The 21,621-nt window shown below is 41.8% G+C and overlaps 1 protein-coding gene across 3 annotated transcripts in view; it reads right to left on the bottom strand.

The window, feature by feature from the left end:
• myt1lb (myelin transcription factor 1-like, b) overlaps positions 1-18,554 on the bottom strand; it is a 135,978-nt gene extending 117,424 nt beyond the window's left edge. For all 3 annotated transcript variants that reach the window (XM_066674947.1, XM_066674954.1, XM_066674929.1), the window contains exon 1: positions 18,455-18,554. The gene's annotated coding sequence lies outside the window, so the exon portion shown is untranslated. The remainder of the gene's footprint in view (positions 1-18,454) is intronic.
• Between the last annotated feature and the right edge of the window lie 3,067 nt (positions 18,555-21,621).

Below are 21,621 nucleotides of genomic sequence, written 5' to 3' on the forward strand. Positions count from 1 at the left end.
CTTCTAGTACTTTGCATCCCAATTATGAAGACTATTTGGCTTAGGGACTATTAATTCTAGTGTTTGTTAACAATGTTAGCTGCAAAAAAAAGAAGCTAAATATGTACTTCAAACATGTCTTGGCCAATCGACTACATCTGGAGGAAGTGGAAAACATGAATTTGTTGTTTTGCCGAACTGTTCATTTAGTAAAAACCTGCTCATTGTGTCAGAATATAATTCTCAGGCAGTTTAAATGTATTTAAAATTATATTCGTTAAATTTTATTGTCTGTTTCCCATTAGTGTCAAGTCTCTCCAACCACAGGTGACATGGGCATGCAGCAACAATTTATCTTATAGCATACATGATATCATATGTTTAACATTTTAAATCATTTTTAAATAATTTGTATTATTAATTATTAAATAATTAAAAACTGCACCAGATTTAATTAAATTGGATTCAGGTGAGATTTGAAATTCCAAATGACTTTGAATTATATAAAGACTTGTGTATGGATTGAATTATGGTGTGGGTTCTGAAAGCAGAACCATTATAACATATTTCTACTAGAATTTCTACATTAAATATAGTATAAATATTAGTATATAACTTTCCTCTGGGTGCTCCGGTTTCCTCCCACAGTCCAAAAACAGGTGGATTGATGACTCAAAAATGTCCATAGGTATGTGTGTGTGTGTGTGTTGCCCTGTAAAGGACTGGCGCCCCCTCCAGGGTGTATTCCCGCATTGCGCCCAATGATTCCAGGTAGGCTCTGGACCCACCGCGACCCTGAACTGGATAAGGGTTACAGATAATGAATGAATGAATGAATGAATTAGTATATAACCCTTGTTAAAACTACACTTTATATACTTTTATGTAGCATATGAAGCTAACGGTAAACTCTACATTGTATAAAGCTGAAGTACATCAAAAGTATAGACTGACAATGCTGAAGGATTCAGCAGAAAACCCACACAGTTCGAATGGAGGAGACTTCTGATAGAATCCTATTCGTTCACTGAAGTCAGATTTGCATTCACATGCAGCAAGCGAGTCCAGCGTGAGGCTCTGAGCCTCTGTCCATTGCCTGCAGAGCGTCAGCCACTCGGGCAGCTGGACAGGGCCAAGTGGGGGCAGATGAGCCTGCAGGGCAGCAAGGAGCGGCTAGGAGGCATGTAACACTGTAGTGCCCTTCACGCTTAAAATCAGCCCCTCAGCCCACCAGAGCCATGTCGCACACACACAGACAAAGAAAGACGCACTCATGCACACTAGCAGAGACACACACACACAAGACACACTCACGCACACTAGCAGAAACACACACACACACACACAAAGACACACTCACACACACTAGCAGAGATGCACTTACACATAGACACACACAAACACACACACACACCAACAGCCAGAGGAGTGAGAGATGAAGGGTGGGGAATTCTCGCCACGAGCATGAGTACAGAGCCATTAAAACCATCAGAAATGGCTTTAACAGATACAGTTACTGCAAAGGGGCCTAGCAGCAAAAGGACAGAGGAGAGCAATATTGTTGGAGCACGCTCTGCGCAGACCCCTGAAAGCTATATGAAAGATTCATTTAGAACATCTGTACACTGTGGGGGGAAAGCTGAGAGATACAAATGTTTAATGGCATGTAAACCTGCAATGGTTTCCATTTGCTCACAGTATTTGAGCAGCTGTATTAGGCACAAGCTTTCACTCCTGAAAAATAAAAGTTCCTAAATGGTTCCTGACTTGGACATTCAGTTCTAACGGGCATTGGCCTAAAACATCCATCACATTTAATACATTTGAAAATTACAGTTACAATGACTTCTCTTATGATATCATTTCTGAACATTTATCAGGTCAAATACCTGTCAACAACAGCACACAGGTGCCAGCCCTGTCAAGATTCAGTTAAATATCATCCACTGAATTTTTGAAGGATCCAAACGTTGCTGTTTGTGAAGTTATCTGTTAACTTAGGGTGACCAGATCTGAGATGCAGAAAAAGAGGACACGTAAACAAGGACTACTGATGTGCAGACTGACCAATTAAATGTTTACAGAGAAGGTTATCGACCAATAACGGTAGCTCTACAGTCAGACCGTCCAATCAGAAGATTTTAGGCTACTTCACCACGCCCCCTTTTCACTCAAGCAAATCAAACGGAGTAGGGGAGGGCGGGACTAGTTTGTGAACGAAACGCTTCTCGAAATTCTACGGAAGCCCTAAAAAAACAAAATCCCGGACGTTTGTGAAATTCCGCCCGGACATTTTTTTAAGTCTAAAAAGGAGGACATTTCCAGGTAAAAGAGGACGTCTGGTCACCCTAGTTAACTCCAGGTGAAGTAGAAGGTTAGCTTCGGCTAACTCTACAGGTTGAACATTAAAAATATGAGGGGCACAGGAGAGGCAAGGCCCTGCGGCATTGAGTTTCATTTCCATAACAACTGAGAAATGCCCATGCAGGGTGGAGGCACTTGTTCACAAAAAGGCAAACTGTGGAACAAAAACAAGTCATCCTTGTCTATAGCAGACATGAACATAAAGTGGGTGCTGTAGAGCCGTAACTGACAACAACAATGTTTAAACAAAAAGAGAGAGGGTTAGGGTAGTTGCGTTTTAATATACACATCCTCATGTTCTCAATTTTGTTTATTTCCAAGAAATAGAGGCTGCTGCTAGCTGTCCAGTGCTAGCTCTGAGCATTAAAGCCAACGTAGAAACGTAGAAATATTAACGCTAACATACTCTGTTATAATGCAGCTCTGGATCACTTTAAAACCTTCATCGCCCCCCAATGACTGACACTAGTTGTTTGTTTTCTGTTTAAAGATGTGAGTTTAATGGATTCGCTGTTGTTCAGTCATTGAATGCAACTTGCTAGAAAATCCATGTTTTTACCTTAAATTTTACCTGGTAATTTTAAAACACAATTGCTATAATTAACTATATTTTATTTTTTAACTTAAATACATTTTCTTATTTTGGGGCAGTTGAGACGTAAGTGTTGCACCAGACTACATGATATTTTTGTCATTCACAACGTTCACTATGTCAGATTAGCTTTATAAATTTGTGCTGTGACTTGGCAACACTACACGTTTGACACGGAATATTCTCCGTTCAAGTCAGTTCATAGTCTCTCAGGGAGGCGGGTCAAGAAACTGTCAATCATGGCTACAGGAGAGCTGTGTGCTGCTGGCAGATTTGTGTTCCGAAAAGAAGAAGCAGAAGCAAACACGATTGTGAACCTGTTCCTGTGTGTTATGAAGAGGAGAGGATCGACTGTCTCCTGCAAAGAGAACTTGAGGTAACGTGTTAACATGTCATGAGCCTTTCCTCAGTTTCGTTTTTCCACCTGACAGCTACAGCAAAGCCTCCCTCTTTCTCTTTTCTGTGTATACATTTGTGCGCCAGACAGCGCTCTGTCCTCCTATTGGTCATCGCCAAGGAACATTCTGTAGGATATGTCAGACTAGGCAAAGCTATCCAAAAACTTCATCATGGTGTTGTGGGGCGTCCCAGAAGCCAGATCACTGATCTTTGATTATGTCTCTGTAAGATCAGTAATGCACAGACCAGTTTTGCACTAATCATTAATTACATTATTGATTAGTGCACAAAGACATGGTGCAGGTCGAGAATCATGTGTCTGTTAATCAGTGATGATATGGTACAGATCAGCAACACCACATGAAAACTGTATTTATGAGTACAACATTGATTTTGTGTGCGAATAAGATCCAAAAAATTCTAACATGCTAAAACGTTTGCTGTGGTGTCGTGTGCCGTCCCAGACGTCAGATCCCTGATGTTTGATTATGTTACAGTACACAAGCGTTACTCACCCCCCAGTTCCGACATTGGAAATTTGTTGGATACGACAAAATCATGCTAAAATCGGGCTTAATTCGTGTAGTCTGATCCCGACATTAGAGAAGAGGGCTTGGGACAGATATGTCACTAGTTCATGGCTTTGGACTCACAGGAAAAGATGGGAAGCGCGGATTTAAATAATAGCACATTCTCATCCCATCCATTATCTGTAACCGCTTATCCAATTTAGGGTCGCGGGGGGTCCAGAGCCTACCTGGAATCATCGGGCGCAAGGCAGGAATACACCCTGGAGGGGGCGTCAGTCCTTCACAGGGCGACACAGACACACACACATTCACTCACACCTACGGACACTTTCGAGTCGCCAATCCACCTGCAACGTGTGTTTTTGGACCGTGAGAGGAAACCGGAGCACCCGGAGGAAACCCACGCGGACACGGGGAGAACACACCAACTCCTCACAGACAGTCACCCGGAGCTGGAATCGAACCCACAACCTCCAGGCCCCTGGAGCTGTGTGACTGCGACACTACCTGCTGCGCCACCGTGCCACATTCTCATCCCTCAACATTCAAAGCTGAACTATCCCTAAGCCAGGCACCTAACCCACTATTAGTCCTCAACCAGTGCAGTTGGCAGCCCACTGGTCCAGGAGTGTGCTCACTGTGTTTGTGCGTCTGTCTTCAATAACACAGAGGGTTAAAAATAGTCTCTACATTTAATTTCACTATCTCTCTTTTCTTATTCTACTATTTTTCAGATAGAATATGAACCAATTTGGATAACTGATATAATGTTCTGTAAAAAATCAAATAAAGAATTTCTGTATGGAACCAAACTTGTTCCCTCTGGCACCTAGCCAAAGATCCCTTTTTTGGCACCTTTAATTTCAGGACTGTTGTCCACACACTGATCAGTGTGAAATGCAAAAAATCTGAAAATGATTTGAAATTCACACCAATGTTGAGACCCCCCTCACCCTAACAGAGCTGGCCTGGAGCTTTAGCAAATATGTGCCAAAAAGTAATGAGCTCTTAAATGCCAACATTACTTATAATGTCAGACAGTACAAAAGGCAGATTCCGGATCTGCTCTTCACACCAAACGGCACTTTCCTGGCTCGAGAACATGCCGGCACAATAATTATTTCCCCTTCTCACAATTCTCTTTGCTGCAATTAACTGACCATTTATGTTTGTGCTGCTGCCATTTTGTCCATAAACTTTTCACTCAGCGTGCGATTTCTCCGCGCCTGGGCAGAGGAGTGATTAGTCCTGTTACGCAAGACGGAAACCAGCTCGCCACGCTTTGCTGTACTGAGCTATTTTGGACCTGCACAGAGCAGAAAGCGCTGGGTAGCAGTAAAAACTGGGTCAGAGCAGAGCGGGGCAGCACGTCCATTGCTCTCAGACATAGAGGATATGGACGAGGGGCAAGAACACTTGATCTAAAAAAAAAAAAAAAAAAATATCATGGATGCCAATTCATAGATGTGCTGTAAAATGATGCCCATCGAGGTCATGTTTGGGAAGACCTACCTGCTACAACACTGCATACAGTGATATCTTGAGGAGATAGATCTTGTTAAGTCAAGTCAAGATATATATAATATTTCATTCATTAATTCATTCATTATCTGTAAGTGCTTATCCAGTTCAGGGTCCAGAGCCGACCTGGAATCATTGGGCGCAAGGCGGGAATACACCCTGGAGGGGGCGCCAGTCCTTCACAGGGCAACACAGACACACACACACACACTTTTGAGTCGCCAATCCACCTACCAATGTGTGTTTTTGGACTGTGACACCCAGAGGAAACCCACGTGGACACAGGGAGAACACACCAACTCCTCACAGACAGTCACCCGGAGAAAACCTATGCAGACACGAGGAGAACACACCAACTCCACACAGACAGTCACCTGGAGCGGGAATCGAACCCACAACCTGAGAGAGTGAGTGAGGGAGGGAGTGAATTACATAATAGTTCAATGCGTTGCTTTGCATCTAGACTAGTCTATAAAATACAAAATAATCTTATAATTTTCTTCATTATAAATTTCTAAAAGTAGACTTTTAAACACGCTCAAATTGTTTAAGTTGACTCAGTTGCCGATATGTTTCTTTTCACATTATTAACTTGTTCTACAACAGTATTATTTCCTGTAATCAGGATTAAACTTGTTTGGGGCTGAAGATTACTCGGTGGGTTGGGGTTGAAGCGGAGCAGGGAAGCGGAGGTAGACTGCATGCAGTAGGATGGTGATAGAGGACAGAGGTAGCTCCTGTAAGTAGGGCAATTCCTCCCTGCACCTGGGGGGCTCACCCTGCTAAGGAAAAACCGCTGACGAGGCTCCGCTGGGCCTTTCTTTCGTCTCTCCCTCCTGCTCTCGCTCTCTCTGTCTGCTGTTGCTTATTTTGGTGCTTGGTATTTGCTTTGTGTGTGTGTGTAGGTGTGTGAATGTGTGTGTGTGCATGCATATGTAGGACCTCTAGTTTCTACATAATATTGCTTATACGGTTACATATGGTTATTACAATAAGCTTTCAAAAATCAGTTCCAGCAAATACATTAACATTCATGACATTTGGCAGATGCTCTAATCCAGAGTGACTTACAGCTTCAATCATATTACAGAGGTAGTGTTTCTGGTTCACAGGTAAAGTAGTGTTAGGAGTCTAGCCCCAGGACTCTTATTAACGTAGAATCAAGGCCTAGATTCTATGTAGAAGGTAGCAGTGTCATTACAAGAAAATTTCATTAAAACCCACAGCAACACTTAACTGGAATTGTCATTGGTCAGAATCCACACAGCACACAGTGTAATGCATTGTGATTGGTTAGATTTCAAAATCACCAGCTCTGTAATATCAGTAATGCAAAGACCAGTTTTGCGATAATCATTAACAAAAATATGGTGCAGGTTGAGAATGCATGTGTCTGTTAATCAGCAATGCCACTTGAAGACTGTATTTATGAATACAACGTTTGTTTTGTGTGAAATACTTCGGTGCAATTAATCAGTTTTCCAGTAGAACATCTAGGTTGTTTCCTCAGCATTTACCAGCTCTCCAGTCTGGGTGTGCACTCGAAACCTGTCTATTGTATTTGCGAAGCCCCAGTGTCTGTAAATGGCTTAGGTGTCTGGAGTTATTTAGACAATGAAAAGACTTCCAAGCGACGAAAAGCATGAAGCAAGATGGGGATATTGCTCTATGCTCATTAGGTGGGTAATATTTCTGTGTTTTTGTTTTTTTTACTATTATTATTTAATTTGGATTTTTAATTCAGGAGACAGCTAGTGGCATGAAAAAAAAAAAACACAAAACCAAAGTGCTACAAAGCCAAATAACTAAATTGGTTTCTGTGGTAATCCAAACAGTGAATGAAACCTTACAGACAAGTCAAAATTAAGCCATGTACAAACAAGAGTTTTTCCCCCTCAAAATAAGCATTTTACCTTAAAAGATGGCGGTGCATTTTATATACATTTGCACTGCTAAAGAATGTTTTCAGTCAGTGTTGAGTCATTTTTTGACATGACTGGGTCACAATAATTAAATTGTTGGCTTATCGTAGAATACTTAGTATACATTCCATCAATAATTTTGTTCACCTCAGTATTGACCACTGTGTTTTCTCTCTATTTTGGGACCATTATTTTGATTTATTTAAAAACTGTGGTTTTAATTTATTTATGGATTATTTTTTTAGGATATATAAATATTTTTATATTCCGGTTCCAAAGACAGAATAATCATAAGTACTATATTTATGCTTTACTTTATACTCATTGCTCTTTAAAGAAAGGCAATTGCAATATTATATCATCAATAAATCAGTGGCATATATTTGTTTTAAAATCTCAATTATTTCTGTGACAATATATTGATTACAAAAAATGCCTATTGAACATTTTTAAAACATGGCATAATTTATCATAATAACGATATCACATCATCACATCACTCACCACTATTGTCTCTCTGAAAGTACAACACTGTGACATCCTTCAGGCTTTTACTCAAAGCGGTAGACAGTGTTTTTTAAAGTGAGAGAGTATCTGGTTAAAGCGCAAATCTTAAGTGTAGGAGGTGCAGATGTCTGCCCTGTTTTTTGAGTGTGTTCGTGAGCAGGGCTGTAGTAATGAGCGCTGACTCAGTGGTGGAGGGCAGAACACAGGCCCTCTCTGCCCTTGAGGGGAAGTGATAAACTGATTCATTAGCTGCCCTTATGACAGTGCACCTGCTTACACCTTTCTGTCTGGACACTGCAGGTCATTTAGGGCAGCTTGGAACACCAGCTCAAACACACACACACACACCCACACACACGTACACATCCTCACTTAATGCAGGTACTCAAACCATCAGCCACAACCAGACCAACAAAAGAGTTGGTCCACCAAAACTGGTGTTTAAACATGTTATGAAAAGATACGGAGACATCAGGACACCTAGCCACCACACAAGACCAGGTACCCAACCATAACCCTCAGCGTCAGGCAAAGAGTACCTGAATATATAAAATCTTTAAGAAAATCCAAGCTCCAATCTTGCGTTAGGTCTGTGAAAATCATTAGGTGTTCCAGTCTATCCTTCAGCTGTGAGAAGATACCAGAAAATGAAAAATAAAAGTTTATCCGCGAATCAAACAAGAAACCAATGGTGTTCTCAGAATAAAATCATGGCCGCCCAATAATCCAGACCTAATATCGAATGACGTGCTTGTGACAATAAATTTTGACCAAAATAAATAAATGGTGATTGTACTTGTTGGACACATCCATCCATCCATTCATTATCTGTAACCGCTTATCCAATTTAGGATCGCGGGGGGTCCAGAGCCTACCTAGAATCATCGGGCACAAGGCGGGAATACACCCTGGAGGGGACGCCAGTCCTTCACAGGGCAATACAGACACACATACACCTACGATCACTTTCGAGTCGCCAATCCACCTGCAACGTGTGTTTTTGGACTGTGGGAGGAAACCCACGCGGACACGAGGAGAATACACCAACTCCTCACAGACAGTCACCCGGAGCGGGAATCAAACCCACAACCTCCAGGTCCCTGGAGCTGTGTGACTGCGACACTACCTGCTGCGCCACCGTGCCGCCCTTGCTGGACGCAATAATAACTAAATATAAAAATATTAGTGTTGTATCAAGTTCCTGAAGCATTCAAACAATGGAGAACAAGCTGTTCATGCTAAATGACAATTTTGACACCCCCACACACTACCAACATACCTCCTCATGTTAAACAAACATATAAACACGCTCAAAACTGAAAAAATGAGCAAATATGATTAATTCTAAAAATCTGACGTTACACACTGAGACATCAGAGCTGTACAGTGTCTATGAGTCTACAAAAGGATGGCACTTCCTGAGCCTTTCAGAAACTTTGAGTCTGAATGAGTTTTATCTCATCCTCGTGATAGAGGTTACCCTGGAAAATGGTACCAGCAGCAAATGAGTCACTTTTACAAATGTCAAAATACAGCTGTCAAGTCACTCTGAAAGGCAAAACCAAAAAAGAGCAGAAACAAATCAATATCTAAAAGTAATCCTGCGCCCACCTAGACGGGTTTTCTCATCACAACAAAAAAGTTTTGACATGATGAAAAGAGATGCAATCAACAATATGTGCGCTCCAATTGTTGTCTGAAATGTGTCATCGTTCTGAGCATTTTATTCGTCTGAATGGTGGGAGTTAGATCCAAAATATTACAGTCTCACCCCGATCAGACAAAAGGCTCAACCCTAGAAATGGCATTTACGTTATTGATCTCGGTCCGCTTGATACCTCCACAGCACAAACACATTATGTTTTAAAGAATAAAGCTACTCTCACAATATACAACAATTGCTGCTGCTGAAAAACTGCTACGTCTATGCCAATCCCTATGAGGCCTAATACAACACAACAATCATTGTAAGCAAACAATGGGGCATCTGGCTACTGTAACTGTCCATTTCAATTTTAAGTGGCTACCATCTATATCTGTAAGATTGGAAGTCAGATATCAGAGTACAGTTGTAGCATGGTGGATTGGTGTCTGCTTATTATCATCACTGTGGTGCATTGCACTGCAAGTGTTTTTACCAAGAGTTTCCCATTTGTCTCCTTCTTTGGCTGCTCACTAAGAACTAAGGTATTTCCAGCAGTGTTATATTCATGCTCCCACCCACACCCACCACTGGTAGCACATTCATCCCAACCAGTGTCACTTGCCATTATCAATTATCCATTAGACAGTGTAATATTCGGCCAATATTGCAGTCGTGTGACTGGGAGATTTTACAGTGATCAAAACCGACAAATCTGATTTAAAGAGCAGGCATAAATAAGAGGCACGCGCCCTCACCAATATGCCTGATGAATAATGGATGTGTGTTTTGTAATCATTTTCCAATATCTCACCGCTTTTCTCGGCTCGGCTCTGGGAGGATTATTTTTGCCTCCGCTTCATTTTATCTCTTCCCCCTTTACCTTTTTTTTTTTTTTTTTTAACTTTTTTCCCCCCAACGCTGAGACACATACCACAAATGTCACCGACACCAAAACGAGGAGGTTAAAAATCCAGCTGGGACTCTCAAATTAGCATTTCTAAAGATTTCCGTGATGTCTTCATGGTTCCACGCAACTGTCTTCCTCCCCCTTGAGGGTGTGGATGGATGGAGGAGGTAAAGGAGGCGAGTGCGGGAGCTAAAATAAGAGATATAAGGTAAATTCAGCCCCTCTCCACTTCTGCATCCCAGATGAAGATGAATGTGGCAGTATGGGAGCTGAGTGCTAATGACAGATGTCAGTATGTGTGAGGGTGGCAGGAGAGGAGCTGATGGCTGCATGCCATGCTCATGATGTGCTGATAATAGGGGCTGCAGGTCACATGACTTTTCACCAGCTCCCAATGGAGGGCATCAGATCTGGATCTGAAAAATCCTCCACATACGACCTGCATGTGAAATTGGATCAGTGCTTTATATAGTTATTGTAGGAATCTTCACAATGTTGACCCCTACCCCAGAAACAGTCAATTAGGGAGGATGTTTGGTGTAGGAAAATACATCCTTTAGATCCGCATTTCAGCTATGAGGCTATACCAGTGCACGTCTGAATCCTCACACTATTCTCTCAAACCATGGTGAATGTTTCACTGATCTCACATCTCTTGCTTGTATGGTGTCTTACACTGCATAGCACACTGTAATCTATGGAAATCGCCAAAAAGTATGCAGTCAAAAAGAGTAGATGCTTTTACTCTTGCAACATGTTTGTCCATTTTAACAATACACCCAAAGGTAAAATAAACATACTTACTTGGATCACATAGTGGAGCCACAGTAGTCTCTAGAGTAAGATTAAAGACCAGAAACCCCTTTCAGATGATGTCCCTACAATGGCTTGGAGGCGATTTGAGAAACAGTGTTTTGAGTTTTTCTTTTTTTTTGCGTGTACCTGATAAATGCAGAAAGAAATAGAGCTATTTTTACCTAGAAGCTGGACATTTCAAATATTTGTTTCTAGAGGCTGCCTAACCACTGCCTTCATCATTACAATGAAAACAAAACAACAAAATAGGGAATGAGGACAGCAAGCTAAAAGCTAAAGTTAGCAAAGCTCATTCTGACTCGAGGATCTGAACACGCCTCCTTTTTGTACATAGTCAAAATAGGTTCGGTGTTCTATTCTGATTATGCATAATGTAAGAGTTACAGTAATGTTAGCTTGTGTAAGACAACATTATGTAAGTTTCTGTATTGGGTATGTATTAGCCTGCAGATCAGTGGCTAGGCTAAGTTAATTTAGCCAATTAATTTAGCCAATAAGAATTCATTGTATGATGCATTTGTCCAGTGCATGTTGGGTAATGCAGTGAGATATTCTTAATGTGTAGAAACGAGGCATACAATGCTGAATATTGGTGTTGAACTGTGATGTTTACGTCATTACATATATTGGATTATGAACTTTTATTACTTTGTTATATTAGCATTTTAGCATCAGTGCAAAACTGAAAACGTGAACAGGACAGGAGGTATAAAGGGGGGGAATTTTGTGTATTCTATGTTTCACATAGACAACAAAATTGCATACATTTGAGCAAACAGCAATTTATTAAGTCCCACTAGCACCAATAAGCCTGACAAAAACGCAGCCTGTTCCTACAAAGACACAAAAGTAATCCCCCAGTTTTTACAGACGTTAAATAAGGACATGTAAAGCCAGTTGTGGGTGTCTTGCTGGGAGCTGGTTGGGAGTTTGGCCCTCCCCTCAGCACTGCGCTATCACATGGCCACAGAGCGGATAACTCATGCAAATCCCAGTGTTTTCTGACAGCGTGTGATTGCGACAGTGGCAATGGCCAGCACAGGTGAGTCGGGCCGTGAGATGAATGCCTGTTGGGGCTTGTTATGGCACAAGGTGAGAGCGGCATTAATCACCCTCTTCTCCGCACTCTGCACTTCCCATTACAGCCCCGCACCCAAGTCCAGATTGATTTTTAATTGCCCCCGCCGTGTGGATATAGATCATGTTTTTCCTTCGAGAATCACGGGGTGTGGACTGGCTTCTCTTCTTGAGGAGGAACAAAAAGAAGTTTCAAATAGCAAACACACGGCAAGCATCAACTCAATCACTCAAACGGCCTTCATGCCTGGCGGCCGATAAGCATCACTGCCGTTCCAGGAGTAACCCACTCCCTCCTGGCGGAACAGTAAATATTGACACTCCGTCATTTGATTCGGGGGGATTTAGCCTCTCTTATTTCCTGCGTTTCACTGATTTAGTGACTAAAAATACTCTACTGTGTACTCAGGAAATACTCAGGAAGCCAAACTGTCAATATTCGAGATAACTGATGTCACTGATGGTCAGTCAAACTGCTAAATATTTTAGCTATTTATGTATCTGTTTATAAAATAGTCTTCATTTCTCCTATATAACATGAATTAAATTCCTCACTGGACATTTCTGTTGCACAGTGTTTCCTAAAACATTTAGCACTGTTACTAAACGAAGGGTCTCATAATTAATAGACCGCTGCTAAAAGGGTTAATTCCATCCTAAACTGAGTCTTGATTTAAATTGATTGCTTATCCTGTCTCTGCAGGTGTTCCAGTCAGGAGACACCTCAGTATTTACTTGTTATGGCTGTGTATGTGTCAGTCTGAGGATACAGCCAGTCTGTAGTCATGACACGCACTTGACTGGCTAAGCCTCATTCTCACATACACCTTGGTCTCCAGGGGCCATATGTTTCCATCAAGCACCAGGCAACAAGCAGGGACACAAAGCACCAGGAGTGCAACTGAAATGGTGAGAAAAGTGAAATATGCTTTAGAGTCATATGCTCACTATCCATTCGTTTTTAACCAATCGTCTATGCAATGTAGTCCAAGCCTATTCCTCATAGCACCTAGAAGTCCTTTAATCACACTGTCAAGCTGGGAAGGTGAAAACGAACTATTACTTCCTTTGAAACACCATTGACCAACTGTTACCACAAACGATGGCTCAGCACTCAGGGAGCACTAACTGCCCAACATTTACCTTAGCTAACAAACAGCAACATTGGCTAACATCGTGCTGAGTGGTTGAGATTAGGGAGTGCCATGCTATCCCTGGCCTTGGACGTCTGAATCCCCAAAGAATCATACTCAGGATCTTCAGATGAAAAGCCCAAACCTCAGATAACGGCACCACTCAGCTGCTCCTGACTCTCCGTCCTCAAAAAAGCCAAAACGCATCACGAATCCTCAGCCTGTGCATCTGAATCTCCGTTCTTTCAGCATTGAGGCTGCTTCTCAAAGTAAATATGGGAATAAGTTACTGAGACGGCTCTGTGTTTCATCCCTCCATGTGACCGAGTGTGTTACGAGTGCAGTGATGGAGGGCTCGCTGAGTGGGATCTGAGGAGGGAGGGCTTTTCCCGACTCAGGTCACAGTGACTGAGGGCTATTCCTACATAATTTAATCACATTGCTCTATCTCTCCTCTGTGCTGCACCGTCCGGAGGCGCAAGGCGCTCTCCCATGCTCAACAAGCTCCCATGACAAGCCTGTTATTTTAGTCCAGAGCCCGTCGCTAAGCCTCGGCCTAGTCTCTTCAGCTACACATTTCACAAAGCTGAGTGTGATGTGTTCAAACGCCATCTTCAGCTTCCTGCATACATATGACAGGTTTACACAGTATGCCGTACATATGCAGCATATACACACACACACACACACATCAGTTCATCACTTAGTAATAGTATGCAATTATAAAACATTGTATATATTGCATATTTAATCATAAGAAACTCTTATGAAATACATTATATATTTTTACATAAACAGGATTAATAATATATTATTTCAGTGTTCAGAGCACAGAAAAGCATGTTGTGATGTAATATATCAGGGGGAAATATATCAGAAAATTTGCAATTAAAGGCAGCATTCATGATTTTAACCAAAATACTTTTTGTAAAATTTTGAGGACGTTTCCACACCATTTGCAGGCTCTCCAGTCTGTTTGAATGCTCAAAATGATTTAATTTGTTTATAAAGCTTAAAAACAAAAACCATACAGACATGTAAAACATCAGCCACGTAAAAACAATAGTAGTTTTTTCCTCAACATTACGGATCCACCTTAAGAGATGCAGAGCTTCTGGATGTAAACAAACCAGAGGGAACAGGACTTCCCAAGTGTAGATATTCCCTTTAAGGCTCGACAATGTGACATTAATCAATATTGTGATGAATCATTTTGCGGTATGCATATGCTTCCCTTCCTTTAACATACTGTGTACGTGGAAGCGACTGCATTCTAAAAGACAGAGAGTATATTTAGTCCAGTTTAACTGGAGTTGGTGTAGAGCAGGATGTTAAAAAATAAAAATATATAAACAAAAAGATGTGATTAAATGTATTGACATTTTTAACGTTATCTTTCCTGTGACATTACTGTGTTTTTCTCTTATCTCTAACGCAGTGCCAGAAAAAATTTATTATCACTATCAATTTTTTTTTAATATCGTATTTTAAGTGTTGTAATTGATTTTTTCCACATCAATCATCTCTAATGTTAAATACCATCTCCTTGACCACTCCGAATCTTCTACATCAGAAACAAACTGTTGTGATGCAGCATCTGCACTAATCCCTCATCAAAACACTACGCGATGGCTAATTACACAATTTTATGGTGGTCTGACTTTTACACAAACGTGATTGATAATGCTTCAGGTTTGAGCAGTAGCGTTCAAAACAAGCCCCTGAGGAGGATCCCTGCTTTCCAAGTGTGTCGACAACAATGGCAGTAATGAATGAAACTTGTAGAGAAGCATACATCTCAACACCGTTCTTAATTCAGTTATCTCTCAAAACAAAGGTAATGTGGCCACGATGCAATTAGTCAGAATAACTGCTAATTGAGCCATCTGTCTTAAAAGATTGCAGACGTGCTGATAGGATTTTCTCCTACTGTGCCTCAAAGTTCCTAACGAAGACAGTAAGAAGAAATCAAGCGCCTGTGAGCTCTGTTTGTCTATAGTATATGGCACAGCCCCACTCATGCATATATATACATGCATATACATGTCTGCCGTTTGTTTGTGTTTGCATGCACTCGTGTGCAGATCATCGTGACTGCACTTCTGAGTGTGTTTGTTCTTATATGAAAGCAGGACCACACGGTGATTGTTTAACATGGGTCTGTTTGTACATGTCAGTGCTGCTTATACACTATTCATTGACCCTAAAAACGTATATGAATACTGTAACCATTGGTTTAAAAAAAACAAAAAAAGACTTTGTGTGTGTAGAAATCTTGGAGAAGTCTTCCAACCCGGCTATATCAGCATCAGCTCTAATTCTGGAACTTCAGTAGAGCACCCTATCGGCAGGAGAGAATACCAATAGCATGAAATTCTGACACGCAGGCACAACTGAGTGATGTTTATTTGTGCAGAAGTAGAAAGAGCATCCCAGAAGCAAGCGACATGTCACCGGTATAGGTTTTTTTCATGCTTGAATTCAAAATGTTAGCAGAAAAAAAAATGTGCTTATTGAAAATCTGGAACAGCTGCATATTGAGCAAAGTCAGAAGCAGCAAGTATTCAGTACATCCATTTATAGTCCTGGACACTGACCACTACCAGATATAAATAAATAGATATTAGAGCACCAGAATTTGCTAATAATTTCAGCGCATCCCTCCTGTAAACCACAGAGGTGGAACCCTTAAAGTCTGGGTTGTCAAAGTCTTTCAGTGTTGTCAATGAGCTTGTGCTTATTAGTGAGATCATAAACTCACAGCTACGCAAAGACATTGCTCAAACCACAATAATATGAGCACAACATATTAAAAAAACAATAATAATGAAAAATAAACGAAAACCACCCTGTTAGAAAGGCCAGTCTTGGAATGTTTCCAAACACATGTTTAGTATGATGCCTAACTTCACTTCTACATCATCAACCCCCTGAAGAATCCCTATAGAACTGGGTGAAGTCTCAGTGTTCCCACAGCGTTCCTGCACAAGTTTGTTTATTTAACTTCGGCTCATCCTCACAACCATGGCTTTTCTCACTCCTCAGTCCAGTGCTTAGGGCTGCGCTGAAATGGACCATTAGCACTCACTAAAGTGCACTTTGTCTCACGGCCAGGCTACAATGCTTCACATCCTGAAGATTGAGTTACAGATCTGAGCGATCACAAGCTGACCAGCTCAGAGACATGCTGAGATCAAATGCTCCACAATTTGCAGAAGTTCATCTGTTTACCGAGAACATGTTGAGAAATAAAGGCAAATACCTTTTTCATATTTAACGCAGGTTAACGTAAGGAGGTTTTAGTTACAGTTGTTTCGGAGCATTTCTACTGGTCCAACTAATAGCCGAGGCTGTGTTTAAATAACGTGGAAAAGTCTGGGGTGTTTAATTTGTTGTGCGTATCTTGAACTGATTTATAAAACTGATCCTGACATATTCTATACACTTAAACATTAAAAAAGAAAATGGGTATGCATGCCACGTCTCATTATTCCAACAGGAAAAACAGCACGATACTTTTACTGAAAAGCAAGAAAAAGCTAATAACTGCTGTGCTGTTTACAATATTAAATACTGCTCCCAGAAACTGTTATTCTGTGATTTCTCCTAAAGAAATAAACCGCCCAAACAGAAACAACATAGCCATAACCTAAACAATCATCCTTTCAAAGAGGCAGGTGTTTACTTTTGAAACTCTCCTTTTAACGCTCAGCTTCGAGGAAACTTTCCACATTGTGCGCAGACATGCTGCCAACTCCCAGAACAATAGAGGAGAAAAAAAGAAAACAACCGAGATCTGCCCCCACTTGCCACTGCAGGGACGGATACGTCCCACAGAGCAGCAAATGCATTTAGAGAGCTGTGGCGACCTACAGCACAAACATCACTGAGCTTCTGGAAGCTTCTGGAGACAAAGCACAAAAGAGCTGTGACCTGAAATCCTCTTTAGCCAAGTTCACTTCTCTACAGCTCACTACAGGGAGTGACCAACTGAGGGAAGTTGAGAAAGTCCAGTGATGCCGTCATTTCCAAGGCAAAATAAGCTGAGAATTCGAACTGCTGTGAGACTGTTTTACTTTTAAAAGCTTACGTGCAGTGTTTATACTGAACAGCAATCACAGACTGACAAAAGTGTCTGAGAAAACTATCTTCAGAACTATCTCAGTGCTATCAGTTATCATCTTCCATCTACAGCTAACATTGCTGTGCAAATGCTCTAGGCACCTGGGAGATTAGTAAAACTGTTTATTCTAGACTCTGTTTTCTGGCTTTCTACAAACACCACGTAGGGTTAGATGGTCATAGACACGATTGAATAAGAATTACACATGTTTAACGGTCTAGCTGACATTCTCTGAGCTAGTCTGAGGAACTGTGTGTTTTCAGATTCTCTTGGACGCCCTAAACCATGACACAGAGGTGTTCAGTTGACTGAGCTTGTGTTTGTTAATGAAATAATGAACTCAGAAGTGGACGAAGATATTTTGGAGCTAAATGCTAAGAAAGAGCTCAAAGCATAAAGATCTGAAACACCCACCTTCTGAGACAACACTGGGCTAATAAGGAGCTTACAGACTTGAAATGGTTTTAAACTTGTATTGTTTCTGATCACATTTGCAAGTCCAGCACTAAGGTCAGGGCCGTGGTGCTCAGAACAAAGTTTGCTTCCTGAAGGTTGCCTTACCTTGAATACAGAACAGTGCAGTTCCATTGACTGTCCACGAACTGTCTGATCCAACAAGGCATTGGGTGATCACTATCCCAAATACTGGACTAATACTAATACAAGATGATTGTGTGTGTGATCTGTGGAAAACCACAGCGCCACAGCTACATTGCATTGATGTCATTTGCATTTACTGTTACAGTAGTGTGTGTCTTTGCAACGAAGCACAGTCCACACCAACAGCCTCTCAGTTTCTCAGGTGGCCAAAACTTTTGTGCGGTGTCGCACATGAACGACTGATTCGACACACTACGCTGCACAACAGTCTACACGTCAACAGCAAGACAACACACACATGCACAGCCCGAGCTCGAGCGGGAACAGAGGGGGACTCACCAGTGCTCAAACGGTGTCGTCTGCCTCTCAAACTTTTTCTTTTCTTTGTATCGTTCCCGATTGTCTTCCTCTCTTTCTTCAGCACTCGTTCCTCTCTCTCCTCCCTCTCTCTCTCTCGCTGGTTTCAGAGCGCGCGCTGGAAACTTCGTTCCTCCCCCTGTATCTGTATGCTGTTCATTTTTTAGGAGGGGGGGGGGAGAGAGTTGAAAGCCGACGGGATTGAAACGGAAGAGAGAGACAGCGAGAGAGGGAGAGAGAGAGAGAGAGAGAGAGAGAGAGAGAGAGAGAGAGAGAGAGAGGTTCAAGACAGGCTGGAGCTGATCGGAGGGAAGGGGGGAGGGCGAGAGGGAGGAAAAAAGAGAAGAAATGGAACGGGGGCAGCACCAATGAGGCGGAGCGAGAGAGAGCAAAGCAAGGATGGGCAGAGAAGACGGCGAGGAGGAGAGCAGCAGACACAGAGAGCGAGGGTGGGAGAGAGAGAGACAGAGAGGGACAGAGAGAGAGAGAGAGAGAGAGAGAGAGAGACGTGAGTCACAGCGGTTGTCTCGCTGAAGAGAAGAGCGTGCGCAAAGGAAGAAGCAGCAGTCTTACCCTCAGCATCAGCCTCTTACATCCTCAGCTCAGCTCAAGCACTCTCTCTCTCTCTCTCTCTCTCTCTCTCTCTCTCTCTCTCTCTCTCTCTCTCTCACACACACACACACACACACACACACACACACTCGCACACAGACAAAGGAACGTGAAGCCCAAACGAGCAGCAAGCCTGATGCCAAACCTCACAGTATAGGTGTGTGTGTGTGTGTGTGTGTGTGTGTGTGTGTGTGTGTGTGTGTGTGTAGTCCACATACACTCTCAGAGGAACTGTCACTGTGGTAGTACCCCCAGGGTACATAATCAGTACCTTTAATTAGGGAACATAATTGTACCATATTCTATATTAATTGTAGATTTTTAAGATGTGTTGATTTCATACGCCCAATTTCATCTTCAGCAGTTATGTTCTTTTCTTTCACACAGTTCTGTAATGAAAACCTACAAATGTTCACCTCACCTTCTGGAGAAGAGAGAATAATGTACCTTTACTGGACTTTAAACCACTGTTGTACCTTTAAAGGTACATTTACACTTTGTGTACCTTCAGTGACAATAATGTACCTGCACAGTACCATTTATTTTTCTGACAGTGTATATATCACGTTGTGGGGACCAAAATCTGTTTACACAATGTCAATGTGGGATAAGGTTAATCCCCACAACACAAGGGATTCAGTCTTAATGTGGAGATCTGATTTAATGTAAGGGTTGATTAAGGCGTAATGGGGAAGTTTAGGGCTGGGTCAGTCGTAGTGCATAAGTCAAGTCAAATGTATCTGTATAACCCTTTTTAAAACTTGCTTTAGAGGTGTACAGAATTAAAATAACATTAAAATAAATAACCCCAGAGGAGCAAGGCAAAGGGAACTGTGTCAGGGAGAACCTCAATCAAAGCTGGAGGAAGAAACCTTGCGAAGAACCAAGACTCACAAGAGGGACCCGTCACCTTGTGGTCAAACAAATAATGAACAAAGGCCTTTAGAAAATGTCTGTGCTAAATCGGTCCAGTCATACGACCCAGAGTTGGAGCATTGGGATGACAGATGGCACAGATATAGGTGGTTGGTGTGGTTTCCCATGTGAGAGACCTGGGTTCGATTCCAAGTCTGGACAACCAGTCTGTGCCGCACCAACAAGAGTCCTTGGGCAAGACTCCTAACACTGCTTTGGCCTACTGTAACACCGGTAACCTTGTAAGTCACTCTGGGTAACATTCATTCATTCATTATCTGTAAGTGCTTATCCAGTTCAGGGTCGCGGTGGGTCCAGAGCCTACCTGGAATCATTGGGCGCAAGGCGGGAATACACCCTGGAGGGGGCGCCAGTCCTTCACAGGGCAACACACACACACTCACATTCACTCACACCTACGGACACTTTTGAGTACTCTGGATAACAGCATCTGCCCAATGCCTTAAATGAAAATAAATGAATTGAAATGAGGTATGAATCTGTGGTATGAAGTGTGGAGTGGATGAGTGATGTTTAGAAGATTCAGATTAAAAGTCACATTAACTCAGAGAGGTAGGGTGGCCTGCATTTAATGTCCCCACAATGAATTGAAACAATCTTGTGTGTAGGTGTTTGTGTGAAACAGGATTATGCCATGTCCTGAGGAAACAAAACATTGTGGGGAGTCTTCCTTCTCTTCCACAACCTGGTGCCCACAGTGTAATCCATTAATTTTAAGGTGAAGTCATGTTGGGGTCAGAGTCAGGGTTAGAATTAGGATTAGGATTAGGATTAGGGTAAAGTCTAGGGTTAGGCTTATGAATGGGATCATGGAAACTCTCCAAAACATAAATGGATGCCCAGGTAATGGTCCCACAATGCATTATAAATCATTTCAAAATCCACTTTTAGATAAAAATATCTTCCACCTTTGAGAACCAGGAGAAAACCAAGCTCCACTTGTGCTTCAGATCTGAAAACGTCTGAAGGTCCAGTCTGTCCTTCCACTGTGGGAAGGCATTTACGTTTATGACATCTGACAGACGCTCTTCATCCTGAGTGACTAATAATTCTGATTCCGTTACCGAGGCAGAGGATTACAGTGTTAGGAGTCGTGCCTGAGGACAAAGCGCTGAAACATTAAACGCAGAAGATTATATCTCATTTTCAGTAGTTGAGGCTTCCATTACTGAAACGTACTGCTGCGATGCGTAATAAAAAATATTCAGCATGTTGTTACAATGACAATGAATGAATGAATGTTATCACGAGATCTAATGTTGTAATTATGAGAAAGTGCCTTGTTATTACGAGATATGTGGTCAGAAAAAGGACATAATGCCTCTGCTGTGATGTCCCCATTCTGTCAGTAATGTCAACACTGCCCCTTTACTGACCAATCCTGCCTTAGAGTGAGGTTAGGACCGCTGACTCAGTTAACATATGGGCACAGTGGAAATACAGAAATAAATTTAAGACATTGACAAAAAAACTATATATATATATATATATAGCATTATTTATTTGTGCTTTTATTTATTTACGCTTCATTTTTTTGTTGTGCATATGTAACAGCTTGTGGTAATGTTTGTTTATCCTGCTCAGAACCTGTGTGAACACCA

Source organism: Hoplias malabaricus, chromosome 1 (assembly GCF_029633855.1).
Source record: "Hoplias malabaricus isolate fHopMal1 chromosome 1, fHopMal1.hap1, whole genome shotgun sequence".
NCBI lineage: Eukaryota > Metazoa > Chordata > Actinopteri > Characiformes > Erythrinidae > Hoplias > Hoplias malabaricus.